The 24,592-nt window shown below is 38.6% G+C and overlaps 1 pseudogene; it reads left to right on the forward strand.

Annotated features, from left to right (window-relative positions):
• Positions 1-2,676: 2,676 nt before the first annotated feature.
• On the forward strand, positions 2,677-23,011 carry LOC114718074 (histone acetyltransferase HAC1-like; annotated as a pseudogene).
• Positions 23,012-24,592: the final 1,581 nt, after the last annotated feature.

Genomic DNA, 24,592 nt, shown 5'->3' on the forward strand with positions numbered 1-24,592 from the left:
TCTTTACACTGTGATAATTGGCGATAGCTACTGCTAAAAATAAAACCTTCAATGATAAAAGTAGACATACCCGATTGAGACATAATATTATAAAGTAGCTGCTAAAAGATAGAGTAATCTCAATTGATTATGTGAAGTCAAAAGTGAACCTAGCAGATTCGTTAACGAAAACTTTGGGGAGTAAACAAATTTATGAAACATTGAGAGGAATGGGACTGAAGCCACTTCAAAATTAACAACAATGACAACCCAACCTTTGTGATTGTGATCCCATGAAGAAGATTTAATGGGTAAGAACAAGTTGTTTATTAGTTTTCCTAGTACTAAATAAACTGTTAGTCCCTTCTTATAGTGTGTGAGAAAGTGTTAGAATATATTTTGGTGTAGCTAAGCGGAAGCTCTTAATGATTTCATAGTCCTATAGGATGATGTGCTCATTGCAGGTATACTTAATGAAATGACCTCCACGAATGTGGAGTGGGGCCGCTCCTATGAGATCGTGACAAAATCTCTAGAGTATTCGTTATGCACCAGGCATGTGCATGGCCGTCCTAAAATGCAAAAACGCTGTTAATAGCAAAAATATGGGGGTATAACCTGACTAATGATGCCTCTAGTATACGCCCAAAAGGTGTGAGTTCATAGTCCATAGGACCACTGATATTTCAATGTACTAAGCGTTATTGGTCTAGGTCTAGTTCATAGTCCAAAGGATTACTAGATACAATGGCTATATCCGTGTGTGTAACTCATCCAATGGTGTTCCTTTTGACACATATGAGAGATTGTTGGAGATATAATGTGGATATGTCAAAAAGAATAAGTCCCATATTACTCAAGAGTTTGGAAGCACAAGTCTATAAATACTAGCTTGTGTTCTTGGACTAGTAAATGGGTCTAGAGGAGAAGGATGATCTTACGTGCATGACTATAGGCCACCGGAGGCAAATGCAGTGGAAATCTAGCGACTCCCCCTCTGTGCACGAGTTAAGGGCGAATTGGATACCTTTTAATCAAAGGCTTTTTGCAAAATCTGAAAATGATTTATAACAAAAAAAAAAAAGCTCATATGAGAACCATGATTTTATTACATTTGAATTTTGAAAGCCTTACCATTAAGTTATTTACACTCCTTTGATACGTTAGAACGGATTTTTTAATTGCAAACATATCAGTTAATTACCATTAACACTCAAAATGTATGTGTTATTCGGATTTAGTACTAAAACGTTCATAACTAAGACTTTAATCACACTTAATGTGATTAATTCAGGGCCCAATGACTCTTGAGTTTATGGCCTATAAAAGGTAGAGTCTGCATGAGGTTTAAGCATCTTGCACTTGAGTTTTCATGCATGCGTCCTCCCTCCTCTTAAACTTTTACTGCCTAGTTGGGTTTATGTTTTTATCTTCTGTTGTCCTGTTTGCCTTGTTGTTGCAGAAAGAGTTCGTTTAATTTTGAAAAATACTGCTTTCTCATCTACTAGTGGTCATAGAATAACTCTTAAGGACAGTGTTCATGGGACATGACTCGAATAAATCATTTTCCGCATGTGCTGCAGGTGCTACCGCTAACATCTATATCCTTCGTCCTCCCCCTCAACCTTTATCGCTGCCAACCTCCATCACTTCCTACCTCTGTCATCCCCATCCCATCTTCTTCTTTAACCAACGAATGTCTCTGTAGAGCTAGATCTCAAAAGCTTCTTAAATGTACTCCATCTTGATCTTCGATTTCAACTTTGCTTAGCTATGGCATCATCAATGTCTTAGCAAATGTCCTCTCGTCACGTTAGAACACTTCGTTGAGGGAGATTGAGTTGCTGAGGGTGCTGCGACTCAGCTTCTTTGTCTTCTCCTTCTCCCTCTTCGATCTGCGACCTTCTCCCACTTCATCTTCCCCTTTTCCCTCTTTGATCTGCGATCTTCTCCCACTTCATCTTCTCCTTCTCCCTCTTCGATTGTTTACAAGGATGATTAATGATAAGTTTTTGATTGATGAATTATCTTTTAGTCCTACCACTTTTTGGTTTTTTTTTTGGGAGACAGTGGTGGTGGGCCATGGATGGCGATCTGTTGGCAGGAGAAGTGGAAGGGATTTTTTTGGTTGAAGGGCATTTTGATATTTTTCATACTATAAATATATATATTTTAACAAACAATTATATCCCATTTCCATTATCTCACTTTTACTTTCATTTTCACTTCCACAAAAAGCTCTTGGGATCCTCAGGTCTATTGTCACACGGTCCACACAAATCATCCCGTGGTGTATGTTGCAAATCACTTTCCTTGCCTTTTAGTCCTTCATGCTTTTGTTTCTTCGTCCATGCATTTCACTTACTGTACTTGACTCTTACTTCCAACCAAAAAAAAAAGAAAAAGAAAAAAGAACTCTAATGTTCCGGGAAACATACCCCATATCTGATTTTTTTTGGTAAGTTCTTTTATAGGCTCTAATACCAGGCTTCGTTGTTTTGGACATTGGGTTTTAATTAATAGGAATCTTGAAAAGGAGATGCATTGTTTGGGATACCAACGGATTTTTTTTGGTCAAAGGGTTATTAACGGATTGCCGAGAGTATTTTAAGATGAACGGTACGGATTCGCTTGCATGTTAGTAAGGCAAGTTGCCACGTGGCGAATTCGATATCGAAGGATCTCTTGGACGGCTGGGCTCCAACACCAAAACACGCCTGCTTCTTTTTCCCCGGAGCAGAGAATCGCGACGCGTCACCGACCTTCATTCTTTCTGCACGGCAAACGAATCGTTGATCGTCGTCGGGGTGGTCGTCGATGCTTTGAGGTCGTATTCGATTTCATTTCGAAATTTCGAACTACTGTTGTGCTTCTACTTGACTCTTCACCGGTTTAGGCTCGTTGATTTTGTCAATTTTGAAAGGATTTCTGGTTCCTGAAATGCAAATTTCTGGTCTGATTTTTCATCCACCTAGGGTTATGTGCTGTAGTTTTTGTTAATTGAGTTCATATTATCGTAATATAACCACTCAATTACAGATCACAGGAGCTGGGGATCTTCTTAGCTCCCCATTCAATGGCGCTTGTGTTTTCAATAGGCATTGAAGTTCATAATGGTTTCTTGCTTTGTCATTCCTTTCTTGTGTGTGTAACTTCTAATCAACTATGTTCCGTCAGCGAAGTACTCGGATGAAACCTAGTTGATTTGAAGTTTCTTCCAATAAGGTATTGAATGTAAGAAAGCATTATGAATGATGCTCAATGGATAATGTCAAAGAACTATATTTACCTTTGTCGAAGTTCACTTAGGATACCTGGCTATTTAGTGTTGTGGACTGATAAGATGGCTTTGCTGCAGCTGAACTACTAGCTGATTTTGGAATGCTGGATCATCTTGAGTTATGAAATATTTGTTTCATAAAGCGAGTGTGAAGAATAAAGTAGATGAAACTACAGGCGCCAATTCCCGGGCAGATGTCAGGTCAGGTACCTAATCAGTCAGGATCCCAGTTGCCTGGACTGACCCAGCCAAATCGAAATGCCCTCCCTCAGACACCAAATTTAGCTGGTGTTCCGCGCTCCACCATTAATATGGACCCTGAATTTCTTAGAGCGCGCACGATTATGCAAGAGAAGATGTAAGACTTTCTTTTTTGTGTTTTGTTTGTTTGTTTGTTTAAAAATTTGGTGTATCGTCTATGTGTATTCAATCAGCAAGTGACTTGATTCCATTGACTCGTGAGGAACTTTTATCAATAGGGGTAATCGCTAACTTTTTTGGTAATCATAATGAATTTCTGAACAAAAGCATCGGAAAGTTGATCATGAAAGCCCGTGGATGCTATAGATGATCTCATAATGGATTCTTTAAACTTATGCAACGCAAAACGATGGGAAAAGTGACTTAGTTATTCTGGGCATTAAATGATGTTACATATTCTTCCATGTTTGGAATGCTGCATTGTGCCTTACTGCGTAGTTAAGGTTTTAGCCTGAAGATAACGTGTGTGGTTTAATAAGTCTTGACATGTTTGCGTCATTATCATCTTCATAGTGTTCCTAGAAATACATGTAATTTGATTGCAACCACCTAGTCTTTCACAGTTCTATTGTATATTTCATAATATTGTACTTTGTATTAACTTGGTTATGTTATCCCATTTGTTGATGAGAGGCTCCTTGCTTCCACAATTCTTGCTGCCAGAGGCATATTTTCCCCTAACATTCCCATGTGGATGAGATGACTCATGTAGATTCCCAAATTTACTAAATTTTATGGAAATTAACTCAAACTTTATAGATGAAAACAACATGATTTTAAATTTGAATACAAAAACTTTCCATAAACTAGGGTACTTATTCAAAGTTTTTTATGAGGTATCCTTACCTCTTCTTTTCCTGTAGTGGGAGGCAAATTTTTTGACATCCCCGTTACTCATTGGGATACACTGACTTGCATGGCTTCCCAAAATTATAAAAATAAATGCCACTGTGGTTGAGTAAAAGTTTTGAAAAAGTAATACTAAAGTCAAGTATTTCCCCGCAGTATTGTAATGATCTAATCCCACTCATTTTCCCACACGTCCTCCTATCTCTTGCCATGCTGGTCTTGCTCTGTCCCTGGTCTACTCTTAACTCTGTGCGTGTATGTTTTAGATCATTGAACACCTTATAAACATGCTGCTCTTTACCTTCCAGCTATGAGATCTTACTGCAGCGGCAACAACATCCTGTAACAGAATTACAGAAAAGAAGGTACAAGGATTTTGCTAAACGCTTGGAGGAAGCCATGTTAAAAACTGCCACATCCAAGGTTTCTGTCTTGCTCTCTGTTTATTTTCCTATACACTCTTTTCTAGTGATCCAAATATTAAGGTTGCTCTAACTAATTTAGAGGATATCTGATCCTCCCGCTTATTCGCACTTTTCTCCAAATAATTGTTTTTTTGAATTTCACCAAAAAACAAAGAATAATTGTTTTTTTTATTCAGCATCTTTATTTATTTATTTTTAAATTATGTACTTGTTTTTCTAGTGGATGATAATCTCTGGACTTTCCTTTTCAGGAGGAGTACTTGAACTTGGATACCCTAGAGAGCCGTCTTCTTAATTGCATCAGACGGCCATCTATGAATAATCATAGCCAGCAATATCCCCAGCATGTTGGCTCTTCTCCAGTAGGTACAATGATACCAACACCTGGTATGCCACATGTTGTGAATTCAAACATGACAGCTACATCTTCTGTAGATGCCTCAATGATTGTTACCCCTGGATGTAATAGCATGGCATCTCCATCTGTCAATAGTGGAAGCATGTTTCCCACAGGTGGTTTGCATGGGAATTCTTTAAGTAGATCTGATGGTAAGTACAAGTGTTGTAATCTTCACCTAGCCTTTCGCTTTACTTTTCTTTTCCTTTTTTTTTTTTTTTGAAACCTTTTTTCATCATGGGATCTACTTTTGCAGCTTTGTCTAATGGCTATCAGCCATCATCAACCAGCTATTCAATTGGTTCTGGGGGAACCATGTCATCAATGGGTGCGCAGAGAGCTGGAAGCCAGATGATTCCCACTCCTGGATTTACTAGCAGCAATAACCCATACATGAATGTAGAATCTTCTGATAATAGTGGTGTCTTTTCCAGTGTTGAATCCTCAATGGTCTCACAGCCTCAGCAGCAGAAACAGCATGTTGGGGGCCAAAACAATAATGTGATGCAGAACCTTGGCAGCCAAATGGGTAGTGGAATGAGATCTGGGTTACAGCAAAAATCTTTTGCATACTCAAATGGAGCTATAAGTAGTGGGTTAGGATTGATTGGAAACAATAGGCAACAGACAAGTGAATCTGGCTTTGTTGATGCCTATGCCACAACTTATACGAATTCGCCTAAACACCCACAGCAGCACTTTGATCAAAATCAGCAACTGCCAGGGCACGGTAATTTTTCTTGCTCTTTTCTGTTAGTTCACTTGGTATTGAACCTAAGTCCTTTGCTCTCACTCCATCCCTACTTTTCAGTCGCATAATTTCTTTGACTGTTGGTTATTATTGGGTTGTTTTCTTTTCTTTGTTTGTTTTTTTTTTATTTGTGTTTTTTATTTTATTTTGCATGCATCTCACAATTTTGCATAGAAGCTGCATCTTACAGAATGGGTAACAATTCTATTGCCAGGTGATGGATATGGATTGAATAATGTTGACTCATTTGCTTCTGGAAACTTCTATGCATCTGCAACATCCTCTGGATCTATGATGAACAGTCAGAACTTGAATTCAGTAAAATTGCCTGCAGTATCTCAAACCAACACTCTTATAAGTAGTCATTCCAATTCCAATTTACATGGTATGCAGCAGGCTGCTCATCTTAAGTCTCAAGCTATGAATCAGTTAGAGAAGTTGAATTTTCAGTCTTCTTTTACTTCAAGAGAGGGCCTTCTGGATCCTCAACGGCAATATCTGCAGCATTCCCAACAATTTCAACAGCCAGAGCAGTATGCTCAACAGCAATTTGAACAGTCTGAGCAGTATGCTCAGAAGCAATATCAACTTAAGCTGCGAAGTCAGCAACCTCAGCATTTGGTCAACAGCGGTGCTTTTGGCCAGTCTCATATCCCTTCCAATTTAGAAGCTCAAGTGAAGTCTGAGCCGGGACTTGATCACCACAAAGAAGTATTCAGTTCACAAGTTTCTGAACAGTTTAATATTTCTGATATGCAAAACAAGCTGCAGCAGAACTCTACTGATAGTTGTGCGGGGAATGCCCAGCATCTTTCTTTTCCAGATGGTCAGAACGAGTTATCTGTGACAACTACTCAAAACTCACAACAAATGTTGCACCCACATTCAGAGCCTGAAAATAATTTTAGTTGTCTTTCAGTTGGGACACAATCTAAATCGGCACTTATAAGTCAATGGAATTCTCAATCACAAGGTGTTAACCACATACCGGGAAATATGTCACATGAGCAGCATCTCCATATGGATTTCCATCAAAGAATATCGAGGCAAGATGAAGCTCAGTGCAATAATTTATCTTCCGATGGAAATGTTGTTAGTCAAGCTGTTGCTTCTAGAGGGGCTGAGCCACTTGATTCAAATGTTAATATTAAGAAAGCACATAGGAACCAACAAAGGTGGCTTTTATTTCTACTTCATGCTCGACGGTGTCCTGCCCCAGAAGGACGATGCCAAGAGAGATATTGTTATAGTGCTCAGAAGTTATGCAGGCACATTGATGGATGCAACCTCCCTCACTGCCCATATCCCCGCTGTCATCATACCAGGCTATTGCTAATTCATTTCAGAAACTGCAAGGATCCGTGTTGCCCAGTTTGTGTCTTTGTTCGAAATTACAGACGTTCACTTCAAGTTAAGCCTCAGACTCGGCCAGATTCTGAATCAGGAGGGCCTGTCGCAGTGAATGGATCTTGTAAACCCTACAATTCTGTAGTTCCATCACCTAGATTGATCTCAAAACCTTTGCCTGCTATTGAAACTTCAGATGACCTGCAGCCATCTCTAAAACGTATGAAAATTGAACAGTGTACCCAGTCCTTTAGTTCAGAAAATGACAACTCTACTGTGTCAGTTCTAGCTAACTGTGAATCTAATGTTTCCAAGGATGCCCAGAACCAAGACTATATCCATGGTGATATGCCAATGTCGGTTAAATCTGAGTTCACAGAGGTTAAGGCTGAGGGTCCAGTGCATTCAACACCCACAAATGCTTGTGAAGTGAAAATGAATAATGCGGAGGACAGATGGCCTGGTAGTGAACCTGTCACATATGATGAACCTGTCAATTTAGCTAGGCCAGAAAATATTAAACCTGAGAAAGAAACTGCACAAGATCAGCCAGAAAACCTTGCCCAGTCATCAGAAAATTTGGGAGGGACAAAGTCTGGTAAGCCTAAAATAAAGGGGGTCTCATTGACTGAACTATTCACTCCAGAGCAAGTCAGGGAACACATCACTGGCCTAAGACGATGGGTTGGCCAAGTAAGTCTTTTTTGTTACCTTGCACTTGTATCTTTCAAATTTACAGCCAGTAATTTGATTGTTGAAAGCATGTTTAGTGGAAATCAGTTCCATTATAATCTAAAAATGTTGAACTTTATTCAACTTATATATTTTATCATAAACTTTGCATATCTTTGTGCTGCTAAGTTAGAATGCTGTATTTCATATGATTATTGTCATGAATAGAGATTGAACGGTGTTCAATGGTAAATAATCATCATGACTCACCTCTTTGTTGATCTCACGTCAATGTCATATAATATGAACGACTGACATTTTGATCACTAGAGGTATTATTATTTTGGTTTTTTTGACTATTAATATCGTATTGATATTTTGTTGTTGTTTGGATTTCGGAATCTGTTTTTAAATTTTGCGCATAAAAATATCTGATATTGAATTGCTGCTATTGTTTGTTGATAAGTGTGTTTCATCAATGAACTTTTGGCTTTGGTTTCTGTTTAAAGAGTATTGAAAATTCACTCTAGCATATTATTTCATATGATGTGGGTACAATTTATAGAGTCTCATACCATCCGGTTACAATCAAATAATAATTGAAAGATATTGCAATATCACAAGAAATCAGGAATTTATTGTCTAGCTAGAATCATGGGTAATTAATGGAGAGAATAAGGAGAGAAAATCAGGGATGAGATCAAGGGCTTCTAACACTCCCCCTCAAGCTGGAGAGTAGATGTCAACCATTCCCAGCTTGCTTCGAAGCCCTTCAAACTTGACTCTGGCTAACGGTTTGGTCATGATGTTAGCAATCTGATCAGTTGAACGCACATAGTTCAAGTTAATGATGCCATCCTCGACCTTTTCTTTGATGAAGTGTCGATCAATGTCAACATGCTTTGTTCGGTCGTGATACACAGGGTTCTTGGTCATTTCAATGCTGGCTTGATTGTCACACCAGAGATTCATAGGTCCTTCATAGGAAATTCTCAATTCCTTCAGAAGTCTAATCACCCACATTCCTTCACATACCCCCAGGGCTACAGCTCTTAGCTCAGCCTCAGCACTGCTTCTTGAGACTACTGTCTGTTTCTTGCTTCGCCAAGTGACTAAGTTTCCCCAAACATAAGTATAGTATCCTGTGACAGATCTTCTGTTATCCACAGCTCTCCCATGATCTGCATCAGTGTAGACCTCTATGCTCCTTGTACTCCCTTTTTAAAGAATAGTCCTCTTCCAGGGTTGAGTTTGAGGTAGGTGAGGATTCTGTATACTGCTTCCATGTGTTCTTCCTGGGGTTGATGCATAAATTGGCTTACCACTCCAACTGCATAGCTAATGTCAGGCCTTGTATGAGTCAAGTAGATTAGTTTGCTCACAAGTCTTCTGTACCTTTCTGAGTTAACTGGTGTCCCTTTTGGTTTCACTTCCAGATTGCATGACTCTTCCATAGGAGTCTCACTAGGTTTAGCCCCAAGTATTCCTGTTTCGTGGAGTAAGTCCAGTGTGTACTTTCGTTGAGACACACTTATACCCTTTTTGGATCTAGCAACCTCCATTCCAAGAAAGTACTTCATTTGGCCTAGGTCCTTCACTTGGAATTCTCTAGCTAGGGCTTTCTTGAGATGGGAGATAGAAACCTCATCACTGCCAGTTACGACTATATCATCCACATACACAATTAGGATCGTTACCTTTCCATCACTGTGTTTGACGAAAAGAGTGTGATCAGCTTGTCCTTGAATGTAGCCAAACCTTTTGATCGCTTTGGCAAACCTGTCGAACCATGCTCGTGGAGATTGTTTCAGGCCATATAATGATTTCTTCAATTTGCAAACTGAGTTGGGTGGAGCTATTACTCCATCTGGAATTTCCATGTACACTTCCTCCTCCAAATCTCCGTTTAGGAAAGCATTCTTCACATCTAGCTGATGTAGGGGCCAATCAAGGTTGGCAGCTAGGGACAGGAGTACCTGGATGGTGTTGACTTTGCCACAGGTTTGGGTGTACCCTTTGGCAACTAATCTTCCTTTGTACTTGTTGATGCTGCCATCAGGATTGAATTTAGGGGTGAAGATCCACCTGCAACCCACTGCTTTCTTGCCCTTAGGAAGTGTGGTGATATCCCACGTGTTATTCTCCTTCAAGGCTCTCAACTCCTCATATGCAGCATGTTTCTAATTAGGATCTGTTACAGCCTGTTGAAATGTTTTTGGAATTTTCACCTGTGAGCTATTCACTACAAAAGTTTGCATTCTCGCAGATAAATTGCCATAGGAGACAAATTTTTGAATAGGATGTTGAGTACACGATTTTACCCCCTTTCTAAGTGCAATAGGCCATCCCAGCTCTTCAGGATCCAACTCCGGATTGGAATCATGTTGCTGCCTTGGAATGGAAGGAACCCTACTACTACTGTCCTGTTCACCTGATTGAGGACTTGAGTGCTCTGTCACCCCTGCATCAATTTCAGCATTGGTTTCCATTGGGTGAGGGGTGTTTGTGGAGTTTTGGTGTTCTGGAGAAGGTGTAGTAGTAGGGGTTTTTGGTTCCGTTTCCGGTTCAGGGATGTTGTCTTGAGGTGGTATGGTTATAGGTTCGGATGTAATTAGCCATTCTACTCCATAGTGCTCCCCTGAATGGGTAATTTGGGATAGTAAGCATCATCCTCATAAAAGACTGTGTCTTTGGAGATTATAAGTTTTCTGGTGGTGGGACAATAACACTTATACTCCTTTTTGGTGGAGGAATACCCGAGGAAAATGCATTTTTCTGCTCTAGCACCTAGTTTGCCTCCATCATGTTTATGGACAAAGACGACACACCCAAAGACCTTTTGAGGGATGTATTGATGATAGGTGAAGTGGGGTAAGTCTCGAGGAGCTTTTGAATAGGGGTACTAAAGTGGAGAATTTTAGAGGCCATGCGGTTGATAAGATAGGCTGCGGTTAGTACAGCATCTCCCAAAACAGATTTGGAACATTTCTTTCCATCATAATAGCTCGGGTTACTTCCAAAAGGTGTCTATTCTTTCGCTCAGCAACTCCATTTTGTTGAGGAGTATAAACACATGAGGTTTGGTGATGGATTCCCTCCTGCTCAAGAAATTCCCTAAAGGCTCCACTCACATACTCTTTGGCATTGTCACTTCTCAGGACTTGGATGGTAGTTTGGAATTGGGTTCTCACAAACGAGTAAAAGTTTTTGAAAATTTGTAGGGCTTCGGATTTCTCTTTCATAAGGTAAACCCATGTGACCCGGGTGTGATCATCTATGAATGTGATAAACCACTTTGTGCCTGTTCGGGTGTTGGTTTTGGCTGGTCCCCAAATGTCGGTATGGATCATTGTGAACGGGGTAGAAGGTTTGTAAGTATGTTTGGGATAAGAGGCGCGAGTTTGTTTAGCAATTTGACACGTTTCACATTGGAAAGGAGAAGAATTTTTATTGAATAAAGTTGGAAACACATGCTTCATATAATCAAAGCTGGGGTGGCCTAATCTTTGATGCCATAACATTACATTTTTATTCTGAGAGTTGGAGCTAACCATAGCTTTCTTTGCTCCTGCTATCTTCATATCCTTTCCTTCAAAGTAGTAGAGTCCATCCCATTCTTTAGCAGTCAAAATCTTCCTCCCCGAGGTCGAATCCTGAAAAACACATTTAACATCATCAAATATCACCCGACATGCTTTCCCTTTAGTTAATTTGCTCACAGAAATAAGATTGCAAGTAAGAGCAGGGACAAACAAAACATTATGGATTTCCAGATCTTCAGATAGAGCCACATTGCCAACACCCTCAATTTTAGTATACAGTCCAGTTGCCACTTTTACTCTAAGGTTCTCATGGCAATATTTGAGGGTTTTGAAGAAGGACTTATTACCAGTCATGTGATCTGTAGCACCGGAGTCAATAATCCAAGTCTCATCACTAGTTACCATTGCATTAAGGGCTATAATGGAATTACCTGACTGTATCAAGTTCACGTTGGGAACAGATTTTGATTTGTTTTGTTTTTCAAGTGTCTTACGAAGCATTTGAAGCTCTTCTCTGGTCAACTGGTCTCCATCATCACCTTTTTCTTCAGAGGAGGTGTGGTGGCTCTTTCTATCTTCCCGTTGTTTCTGTTTCCCTTGAGTTGGTTTCCCATGTAGTTTCCAGCATTCATCTCTGGTGTGGCCTCTCTTGTTACAGTGGTTGCACCACTTGTTCCCTTTCTTCTCAGGGCCCTCTGATGTCTGGAACCCCCTCGTCACCAATGCCGAGCCCTCTGCTGCGGTCAGGCTACCTTGGATGAGGTGTCTTCGGCTTTCTTCGAACTTAACCATACTGAAGACTTCAAATAGGGATGGCAGCGGCTTCAGTCCCATAATTCTCCCCCTCACTTCTTCAAAAACATCATTCAGGCCCAACAGAAAGTCATATGTTCGTCCTCTTTCCACCAATTGTCTGTAGTAATTAGCATCATCCATATCCTTCCAAGGATGTACTTCAAAGAGGTCCAATTGCTGCCATATCTTTGTCAACGTACTGTAGTATTGAGTTACAGTTAAGTTGCCTTGTTTCAGATCTTTGAGCTGCCTCTTTAGATCTAATAAGGCTGCAGTGTTATCGAGGGTAGAGTAGGTCCGCTTAGCAGCATCCCAGATTTCCTTGGCTGTGCTTGCAAGAAGGTATCCTTCACTGATTTCAAGAGTCATTGAATTGCACAACCAAGACATCACCTGATTATTTTCAGCGAACCAGGTATCAAATTTGGGATCATTATGTGAAGGTTGTGTTGCTTCTCCATTGATATACTTCTCCTTACGCTTCCCACGCAGATACATTAATACACTTTGAGACCATTGGAGATAATTGCTTCCATTAAGTTTGTGGGCTACCCCCATAGCTTGAGGTTCAGCGGCTATTGTCAAGTCTGAAGAAGGAGTAACCACTGGTGAAGAAGGAGTAGCTTGAGTATTTGAAGATGTACCGGACATGAGGACCCTTGGAATATTGCGAACAGACCCAAAAAGTGGTGGGAATTCTGGGTTATCCATCTTCTGGGTCTCTGGAAGGTACTGGAGGTCTCTGGAGGCGGCGCGTGGGCGGTACGCGCTGGTACAGTGGCGGGGCGTGGCGGCACGTGGGATTCACCCGCGGAGCTTGTAACGGCGCGTGAGAGTCACGCGCAGCTCCGTTGGACGTCGCTTCTGGGGACGCGCCGATTTGGGGACGCCGGTGAGGCCTGGAGGGGTGGTGTCGTCCACGGACCACTTCTGGTTCCAGTTTTGAGGACGCCTCACTCTCTCTCTCTCTCTCTCTCCTCGCCGTCTCTCTCTCTCTGGCTCACGGCAGACTCTCCAGGACCCTTTCTGGGCTCACACGCTCTGATACCATGTTTAAAGAGTATTGAAAATTCACTCTAGCATATTATTTCATATGATGTGGGTACAATTTATAGAGTCTCATACCATCCGTTACAATCAAATAATAATTGAAAGATATTGCAATATCACAAGAAATCAGGAATTTATTGTCTAGCTAGAATCATGGGTAATTAATGGAGAGAATAAGGAGAGAAAATCAGGGACGAGATCAAGGGCTTCTAACAGTTTCACATCCCTTGCTCTAAGAACTCCGGTAGAAGGTGATGCAACTCATTCAACAATAAGCTGATATTGCACCCTCAAGTGTGAGATAACAGTGAAAATAAAGTAGAAGCAAAATAGAAAAATGGTGGCCGTGCACTGTCATGTTCTATAATAGATATGATTGTTTACTGATAAGTGTGTTTCATCAATGAACTCTTGGGTTTGATTTCACATCCCTTGCTCTAAGAACTCTGGTAGAATGTGACGCAACTCATTCAATAATAAGCTGACATTGCACCCTCAAGCATGACATAACATGAAGATAAAGTAGAAGGAAAATAGAAAAATGTTGACTATGTGCTGTCATATCTTCTATAGTAGGTATGATTGTGCTGCAGCATCAGATCTTCTGAAGTAAGAAATTTTATCAATGAAAACCCCATGTTGTTGATCACAATAATCACATTCTGCTGAATAGCTAGGCTGAGTGTTTCTTAAACAGTCATGTTTATGATGTACTTCTTTTGTGGTTTAAAAAGTTTCATTAGAAAAAAGAGAGAGACACCAATGGACAATTAGGTTTCCTATAGAGAGAAAAAGGATTGGAAAAAGTACTTTTCATTTGTTGTTTCTTGTGGAGGTTTGCAATATGTTTCTGTAAATCACTTGGAGTTTTCCTCTAGCTTGTCGAGCTTAATGTTCAATTTCCATGCTGCTTCTGGAGGCATAAAAAAACTAAATTTGTGGAGCTTCATGAATACCATTTCCTCCTGTTCCTTCTCTTTGTATTTGGTTGAGTTGGATGTTTTTAATACAAGAAGATGGGGATGGTAATACAAGCATCATGTATGGTTTCCTAATGTTCGAGAAATGTGTTGAGTCCAAAGTCCAAAATACTATCTTTATAATATTTTGCTCCTGTGTAGCCATGCTGGGTTTTTCCTTTTTATACCTCTAATGACTTTCACTTAGTGGGATAAGTCTTGCTGTATAAACGACCTCTGATTTGCACTTCTTACCATGGTGCTTCTGTTATTATCTCGTGACAGAGCAAAGCAAAAGCAGAAAAGAATCAAGCAATGGAGCATGCAATGAGTGAGAACTCCTGTCAGTTGTGTGCTGTAGAGAAGCTTACATTTGAACCGCCACCTATATATTGCTCAACTTGTGGTGCTCGCATTAAACGAAATGCTATGTATCATACGATGGGTACTGGTGATACACGTCATTATTTTTGTATTCCGTGCTATAATGAGGCTCGTGGAGACACCATTTTTGTTGATGGAATTGCCATTCCTAAGGCAAGGCTGGAGAAAAAGAAAAATGATGAAGAAACTGAGGAATGGGTGGGTATTATAGTCTAATTTAATGGCTTTGATTGGCAGCTTTCTACATGTTTTATTGAATGTTTCCCCTTTTCATATGGCAGTGGGTCCAATGTGATAAATGTGAAGCTTGGCAACACCAATTTGTGCCTTATTTAATGGTCGAAGAAATGATGGGGGACAAGCTGAATACACTTGCCCTAACTGCTATATTCAAGAAGTAGAAAGAGGAGAGCGCAAACCCCTACCCCAAAGTGCTGTTCTTGGGGCCAAGGATTTGCCTAGAACAATTCTCAGTGATCACATAGAGCAACGGCTCTTTAAGAAACTAAAACAAGAGAGACAAGAGAGGGCAAGGCTTCAAGGGAAAAGTTATGATGAGGTGATTTATCAATTATTTCCCAGTTGTAATATTTTTAGATTATTCTTTCTATTGCTTGAAATGGCGGAACAAGTTTTGTTACTGATTCTACTCTTTATATTATTTAATGCTTGACAACCTAATTACTCTTTCCAATGAACTCATACAAAGGTAAATAATAGATATTGAACTTTCTGGACTTAAATATCATGTTAAAAACTTTGTTGACCTCAAGTACTGATTTTGCATGTCTCTTTTTCCCTAAATGAATCCTATAGGTTAGATTGTCCTACTAAAAATTAAAGGAATACAAATTTTATACTTAGGTTTTTTTATTTTTTGCATGTTAGTTAACGGGTATGTTTCACCAATAGTAACGAGAAATTTATTTTGAGCCTTATATTTCATATTTTGGTTCCAAGTATGTAATTTTGTATGTGTTGTTTTCCTCCTCCTCTCTGTCAGATTGATATCGATTCGTTCTTTGAAAATTCCATTTGATCTATAATGATTGATTGGGAGCTGTTTGCTGTGACATCATATGTATTAAAACGGGATTCAGGTGAAAATTAGAAACTTAGAACCTTGTTACCGAAATATTTATGAAAAAAGTGAGGAAACTTGAAGCATTCACAAACTTCTCTAAGCCCAAAGAGGGCCCAACAAACCAAACACAAGTCCAAAAGAATCCCCAAGTGAATCACATAGGAGGATAGGGTGGGGAACATCTCTTGAAGAAACGTAGTTTCACTGTGGCGACAACCCTCTAGGGCTGACACTTAGTTTCACTGTGGCGACAACCCTCTAGGGTTGGCACTTCAACGCAGCGAATGGTCAGCAAGGCAAACCATGACAGTGGAGGGATCTGTTTTTGCTGCTAAACTTTTCCAATTTTCAGAGTCTATATGCAGGGCTTTGGATCTCCCAAGGTAGGTGGTTTGAGTTCCCACATGAAGATCTAGATGAGAGCTAACAAATGACACTAAGTTCAAACAATTCTGAGATCATTTACGCCTTAAAGGGATGATGAAACTAAGCCCATTTGTTCAACCCCATTGTGGACATGCAGTGGTAATCCTTATTGCATTACCATACATGACTCGTTTGGTTGGGCTTATTGATGGTAAAACAGATTACACTTGTAAACAAGATTGCACATTGCGGTAATATCTATTCCTCACTGGACCACTATGAGTATTCATTGTAGGCCTGCAATCTTTTATACAGTATCAAATTTTACCCTCAATAATCTAAATAAAAAGACAACATTCACCCCCCAAAAAGTCATGCCATCTTTACTGTCAATTTTATCCTAAAAATTGTGCTCCATCATCTTCCAGATCCACCTTCCCCCCCCCCCCCACCTCCATCTTCCAAACCCACTTCCACCCCATCATCTTCCACATTCGATCAACTGAGGGCTTCTTGAATCTTAATGGGTGACCAATCCATCACCTTCTGAGAACAAATAGGGAACCCAGCTCCTTTAGAGTCTTCTAGAATTTAAAAAAAGAAAAGAAAAAAAAACACTAAGATGACAAAATCTACGAAAGGTCGTTGGAGAAGGATAGAGGTGTGAAGGCTGGTCTAAGGGCTATTCTTGGTGAGAGCTAATTGCTTATTTGAATGATATCATCATCCCCACAAATATTTCAAGACATTCTAAACAATCACAGCATCCAAAACTCACCCATAGTTAATTGTAAGAATAGAGGAATAACTCCAGGTATCATGCAACCCTACATCCTTGGAACCAAGAAGAGTACACGATTCATCACCATTTCATATTTCACAAATCATAATATTTAATATGGAAGGTTTTAACAGAGTTAAAAACCCTGGTTATTTATAACTACTAATGGTGCATAAAGATGAACAAGTCATCCATAAAGAGCAATCTAACGCCAATTACTGGGTCCCAGACATGACCAAGCCATCACAAGGTGCTCCCAATAATAAGCCTTTTACTACTTTTATTGAAGTAAGGCAAGTATTCAATTATCATGTGAGATTAAAATTCGCTAAAACCACCTTGTTTAATAACATGAAGCATAATACTCACCCAAATGTTTTGAGGGTTCAAATAATGCAAATGAAATCTTTCAAGATTATCCAACTCAAGCAACACTTTCTGCAAGACCAAGCACATAAGAATGTGAAAATTCACAATTTCATGATACCACAAACCCAATAAAGAAAAATTCAAGAGAAGATGCTTACTATCTCATAAAAGTGGGGCAATAAGCCTAAACGTCGGAAGTAGCCACACTGATGCAATTTCCAAGGACATTGATCATTATTACTTACCCAATTGTTTCAAAAGCCAACCCCTTCCCAAGCAAGTCCCTCAAGATTTTACAAGAGCCTTTATGTTCCAAGACCAACAAGCTGAGATACATGTAAGCTAACCATAATAATTCACTGGCAAGTGACAAGTGAAGTTCAACAACTAATCCATAATCAAGAATAGTTTCTCATAATTGTTAGAAATTGCAAAATAAAATTTTCAAGATGTGTCCAAAGTCCTCACATCAAAGAATTTCCTGTTCGAGTAACAATAGCAAAACCAAGTCTATATGAGCAGCTTTCGAGTAAGCTTTTACATAGCAAGTCAACACCAATTCTAATGGAACTTTGTATACGCAATGTTAGATATCCTAAGAAGTCAATTATAAAAATTCTTAACCTAACAACATGCAAATTTTAATTCCTTAATTTCATGGGTTTATATGAAAACTTGGGCTTTTCACTATCAAGCAATACAATCCTTCACTATAGACATAACCATAACCTGTAAATGCTTCAAAGAGAAAAATCATATAACCAAAACCATATAAATTGAGTTCCTGGGTTAGGGCTTCCTCGTCTTCTTTGAATCAAGATTCCAATGAATGGGAATTGAAGAAAATGATGAAGTGAGTAAGAATATACGGTCACTTTATGATTTAAAGCAAGAAACTGAGTAAAATGGTCTCAAATGTCCTAGACGTTGCTCTCATCTTTCGTATACAGAAAATACCATTAAAAAACATTATAGTTTGCCCTGTGAAATTTACTGATTCCCAAATCTTGATTATGACAAGCCTGACATGACAGTGTTCAAACCCATCTGCACTTTGAATTTGATTAATTAAGCATGCTTAGCTGATCATCAATGTTTTAAAAAATAGTCTTAATTATATGGAATGTTAGATTTTTGTGATTTTTGTGTGCTGGCGTTATATAAGACTATTTCAACTGCTGTAGCAGGTGCCTGGGGCTGAAGCACTTGTTGTTAGAGTGGTGTCATCTGTGGACAAAAAATTAGAAGTGAAACAACGGTTTTTGGAAATTTTTCGGGAAGAAAATTATCCTACAGAATTCCCATATAAATCTAAGGTAGCGAGAAGGTTGCTTTGATTTATCTAGTGGTTATTGAATCATGATTATTGGATATGGTTATTTATGCACTTATGCTTCTGGTCCAGGTAATTTTGTTGTTTCAAAAGATTGAAGGTGTGGAAGTATGCCTTTTTGGCATGTATGTTCAAGAATTTGGATCTGAATGCCAGTTCCCTAATCAGCGTCGGGTATATCTGTCATATCTCGATTCTGTCAAGTATTTTAGGCCTGAAGTTAAAGCAATGACTGGGGAGGCTCTTCGGACGTTTGTTTATCATGAAATTTTGGTATAGTTGCCACTCTTATGTGACTTTTATAATACATCTTGCGTATTTTTTTCGTGAACACATTCAATTTTCAGGTTCAAGCTTTTTCTTGATTGTTTGGTTACACACTGAGTAATTTCCATTATAATTTGTTTCATAGATTGGATACCTTGAATATTGTAAGAAACGTGGTTTTACAAGCTGCTATATTTGGGCCTGTCCTCCATTGAAGGGCGAAGATTATATTTTATATTGTCACCCGGAAATTCAGAAGACTCCAAAATCTGATAAACTTCGAGAATGGTGAGCTTCAGCATTAAAAATGGAGAAAAAAATGTCGCACTGTTTTGACTTGTATAAAGTGTCCCCCCATTTCTAATTTTGATCCTTGTGGACTTGTCTCTTCAGGTACTTATCAATGTTAAGGAAAGCTGCCAAGGAGACTATTGTGGTTGATCTCACCAACTTGTATGACCATTTCTTTGTATCTACTGGTGAATGTAGAGCTAAGGTTACTGCTTCAAGACTTCCTTATTTTGATGGTGACTACTGGCCTGGGGCTGCAGAGGATCTGATTTATCAGCTTAACCAAGAAGAAGATGGCAGAAAATTGAATAAGAAAGGAACAACTAAAAAGACTATAACAAAGAGGGCTTTAAAGGCATCTGGTCAGTCAGATCTCTCTGGTAACGCGTCAAAAGATCTCCTTCTAATGCATAAGGTAATTCCTTTTTTTTGGTTCTTTGCCACTGATTGTCCTTGTGGCAAAAAGAATGCCTTGCAAATTATGTTTCCAGCAGACATTTAATTTAGTTTCTCATTGTTGGATTGCATTTAAAATTTTAGATGACTTTCCCTGTATGAGGATAATTTTTTCTTACAGAATGTTTTGATGTTCTCCAGCTTGGCGAAACCATTAGCCCAATGAAGGAAGATTTTATCATGGTTCATTTGCAGCATGCGTGCAGTCACTGTTGTATTTTAATGGTATCTGGCAACCGTTGGGTTTGCAACCAGTGCAAAAATTTTCAGATGTGTGACAAGTAAGAATAGTTAAACCTAATTTCATAGATATTTTCTTGTAGCGTGGCAAAATAATTTGGTTTTAATTATGTTAGCAGTACACTATCAGAATTGTATCATCTTATTTCTGAGGCAGGTTCTGTGGTAGCTCGGTCGTATCAAGATGAAAAATTTGGGTTCCTAGAGTAAATAAATGGTAGAAATAGGTTGGTAAAAGGCATGGTATATAGGCTGTTTGGCCGTTGTGTACGTTACCTATAAATTGAGATTCTGGGAGTCCAGCAAAGTCGAATGAAGAGAGTACTTGGCTTAGAGTAGTTTTCTGGGTGATCTCTGCCAAAATAATCTGGATGGGGCAGCTGCTGACGGAATAAAAGAGAACATAATGGATGATGGGAAGTAGAAAATGAATCTAATCAATGCACAACCAAGAGGAGTATACTGTCATAAATGATGAATCTGGTTAATGATCAGATTATTTTTTCCGGTTGAAATTAATGATCAACTTCTAAAAAGAAAGCATGGCAGCCATTTTATTTGATCTCCTATAACTTATGTGACAATAATTAGGAAGAGTTCTGATCTCAGAAGCTGAGGTTACTATTCACCACCTTAGGCGAACCTGGACATTGGAAGAAAACCTAATGACATCTAAATAACGGGGGCCATCCAAGGCAAAGCAACACAAATATTACCATAAGCTCGTGTATATAATTAAAGGCTTTAGAGAGTTTTTGGCCTATGACAATCAGCATTTATTCATTCTATTGATGGTACTGGATGTGCTTTATGAGGTCCAGCGCTATCTTTGTATGGCACAGCTGGATTTACACTAACGACATGTTTCAATTTCAATTGTCCCGTAGCTCTTTTTTCATCATGGGCTTGTATAGACTGGAAACTGGGGTCCATTTTTTATTCTCTAATCTGCTGAATTCTTGTTGATCATTGGGCATGTCCGTTCACCTTATTTTTTGATCTAATTTCTATTATGTGGTTTCCTAGATGTTATGAAGCAGAACAGAAGCGCGAAGAAAGGGAAAGGCATCCTATCCATCATAGGGAGAAACATACCTTTCGCCCAGTAAGTATGCATTGTTTTTTTCATTGCATGTAAAATGAATTGTTCTTTCCAAATTCAGATGTGTTTCTGTGTGAGATCTCTTGATTGTCTACTGCCCTGGTACTTTGCTTAATGGTAATTTGAAGAATTTAAGGGATTTGATGGATAATAGTTGCAAATCATAGCTAGTAATTTGTGCAATAGTTATTGTATGGGAGATATGAATTTGGGTTTTCTTTTATGTACTGTTGCTATTGTTATTATTAATATTATTTTTATTATTATTTGCAGATTGAAATTACTGATGTGCCAGCTGATACGAAGGACAAAGACGAGATTCTTGAAAGTGAATTCTTTGACACTAGACAGGCATTTCTCAGTCTCTGTCAGGGAAACCATTATCAGTATGATACTCTGAGGCGGGCCAAACATTCATCAATGATGGTCCTTTATCATCTTCATAATCCGACTGCTCCTGCCTTTGTGACAACTTGTAATATATGTCATCTTGACATTGAAACTGGTCAAGGTTGGCGTTGTGAAGTTTGCCCTGACTATGATGTGTGCAATGCGTGTTATCAAAAGGATGGAGGTATTGATCATCCTCATAAGTTAACAAATCATCCGTCCTTGGCTGAGCGTGATGCTCAGAACAAAGAAGCAAGGCAGCTTCGAGTGTTACAGGTATTTGTTGTTTTTTGTTATTGAGGTTTGTCTGATTTTAAGATGTGCTTACTGCCAACGTCTCACTATGTTATTTGACTTGTCAAATAAAGCATTTGTCAATTCGTATGTGGTAAAACTTAAGCTTAAAGGGGCTGTCTTCATGGTTGATTTTAGCATGTAAAGCATGAAATTAAGTGACGCAAGTTTTGAAAGTGAGATATTGAATTTCATATTTTCAGTGACTATCAATAGCAATTCTACTTTAATATTATATCACTAGTTTCGTAAGAAACTTTTCAGTTTCATGTTGTTATTACATGGGATTAATCAGACAAATGTTAATTAAAAAAAAAAAAGAAAAAGTTATATATGTGTATCTTCTTAAACCAAGCTTATATGTAACCTTCAATTAAAATGCATCTTGCCTCCTGCCTTTTTCTTCTATGTTGCATTTCATCAAATTCTTTGATCATTTCTTTGGAATTTTGGTTCCTCTTGCTTGCTCCTCCCATTTTACGGTGCTGCATGATCATCTTGACCTAACCATCGCATTTTACCTCCATGCTCAGCTATAATCTTGAACTTGCGCTCTTTCTTTTAAGTGCCTGATAGTAACGGAATCTGTAATTACAGTTGCGGAAAATGCTTGATCTTCTTGTGCATGCATCCCAATGCCGTTCTGCCCATTGCCAGTATCCAAATTGTCGCAAAGTGAAGGGACTCTTCCGCCATGGGATGCAATGCAAAACACGTGCCTCTGGAGGCTGTGTTCTTTGCAAGAAAATGTGGTATTTGCTGCAACTTCATGCTCGGGCTTGCAAAGAATCTGAGTGCCACGTGCCACGTTGCAGGTTTGTGGGTCAAGCATTGGTTGCCATTTCTGGGTTACTCTTGTGACCTTTCACGTCTAACATCTTCCATTTTTGGATTACTTCAGAGATCTGAAAGAACATTTAAGGAGGTTGCAGCAGCAGTCGGACTCTCGGCGAAGAGCAGCCGTGATGGAAATGATGAGACAGCGAGCTGCTGAAGTTGCCAACAATGCAGGATAAGCTGTTTGCTCATGAGAATTTGGCTTGTTTCCAAATGGAAGCTGCTGGCGACGGCGCTCTTAACAGCAGCCGAGGGCGGTTTATGTGAATGGAAGGGATCATATATATATATATATATATATGACAGGATTCCAGATTCACTTGTCATCATCTTTTTTAGGTCCCTTCACATTGTGGATTGGCCTCTCCGCGACGTGATTGTCCTGAAGAGGGTCGTTTTAGTGCTGCCATGCCACCCTCTTCTGAAAGGACTAACCAGCTCTAGCAGGTAATTAGGTCGGTGTGCCGATTTAGTGATTCTTTAATTTTGTCTGGTTCTTGTATTTTGAGAAGTGCCCTCGGGGTGCCAGTGTACTATAGCCCTAATTTGTCGAAAATGTCTTCAAATGATATGAGGGAGGTTTGTTAAGTTTTTTTTTCCCCTTTTCTAGAGATTGACCCTCATTTGTAGAATGTCATCAAAGGTTAATAATTATAGTATTCGTAGCTGCAGCAATTCATATTTATAGTATTTGTAAAATGCCTAAATTTATTTACTTTGATATCGTATACACGAATTACCTTCCTGATAGGTAGACAGGACAGCCAAAAAAATGAACACGGCACATATTTTAGTTCAACTTTTAACATTGTTAATAACATTTTGTTTAAAATTCTAAAATACGCACATTTTGTTCATTGAAGCTGTGTTAAAGAATTTAAATTTATTAATTTATCCTGGTTATCCAATTGTCTCCCTTCCTCCCTCCAATTGAAAGAATTTTTAATAATTAATTATGACAATAATTAAATAAACATAAATTATATTGAAATTAATAAATTTAAAGTAAAACGAACATAAAATTATATTGACTTATTTAGCCCTTACTACGTTAAATTTCTCGTTCATTAAGTTTGTTTTACCTTTTTTTTTTTTTAAAAATATCATATGCATTTAAACTTTCAAAAATTACTAAATAAACAAGTATACAATTTATATAGCACAAAAAACATATGATAAAAAATTTTAAAAATGAGTTAAAATTGCTTTTTCAACCTAAATATTTTAAACATTTTTCTCATAATGGACATTTTTAAACATACTTATATTAAAATGGATATTTTGAATTTTTGTTCCAAAAATGTTTTTGTTAATTAATGATTAGATGGATACAGATAAAATTTTAAAAATAGGATACATGTCTATGTGTAATTGGATAATTTAACATAATTATAGTTTTTACCTTTTTATAATTTATAATCAATTCAAAAATAAAATTAATGCAATCATTCTCTCAAATGTTACTCCATATCAAATATTTTGAAGTTTAATCCTACTCCCGATCACACTTTCACATCCCATCCCATTGCCATTCCCAATCCCTTAAAATTGCGAGCCACTTGCCAAACATTACCTCAGAAATTCAGACTTTTCGGTACATTTCCCATGTCTTTTGCCTCGTTTGGGGATCAAATTGTGCATACTCTAGGACTACAAATAGAAAGACGCTTACATAAACCTCATCAAAATTCGAAGGTTAATTATGATATTTTCGGTTGATTTTGAATAGTTGAGAAGTTTACAAGTTTCTTCTGAGTAGGAGGACTGGACGAAGTTTTTGAAGCTATTAAAAGACCAAGTGAGGCAAGAAAAGCATTGAAAAGAGAGAAGAAGAAGATTAAAGTGAACAGGAGAACCCTCGCAATGTTTGCTACAGCATACATGTTTCTTGGCTGCAGCGAACCACCTCAAGCTCAGATGTTTGCTCCCCGTGTCTTTCGCTAGCAAAAGACACTCTTCCCTATACTGAACTGAGCAAAAATTAGAAAAAGTTGTCTCTGAATGTGATGAGCTAGACCAAAAGGAGAGCTCATCTCAAAGGACTAGCAATTAGGAGGGAGAACCCCTTAAACTTATAAACCTCATAACATT

This window comes from Neltuma alba, unplaced genomic scaffold (genome assembly GCF_004799145.2).
Source record: "Neltuma alba isolate B1F8T4 unplaced genomic scaffold, ASM479914v2 tig00011798_pilon, whole genome shotgun sequence".
Lineage (NCBI taxonomy): Eukaryota > Viridiplantae > Streptophyta > Magnoliopsida > Fabales > Fabaceae > Neltuma > Neltuma alba.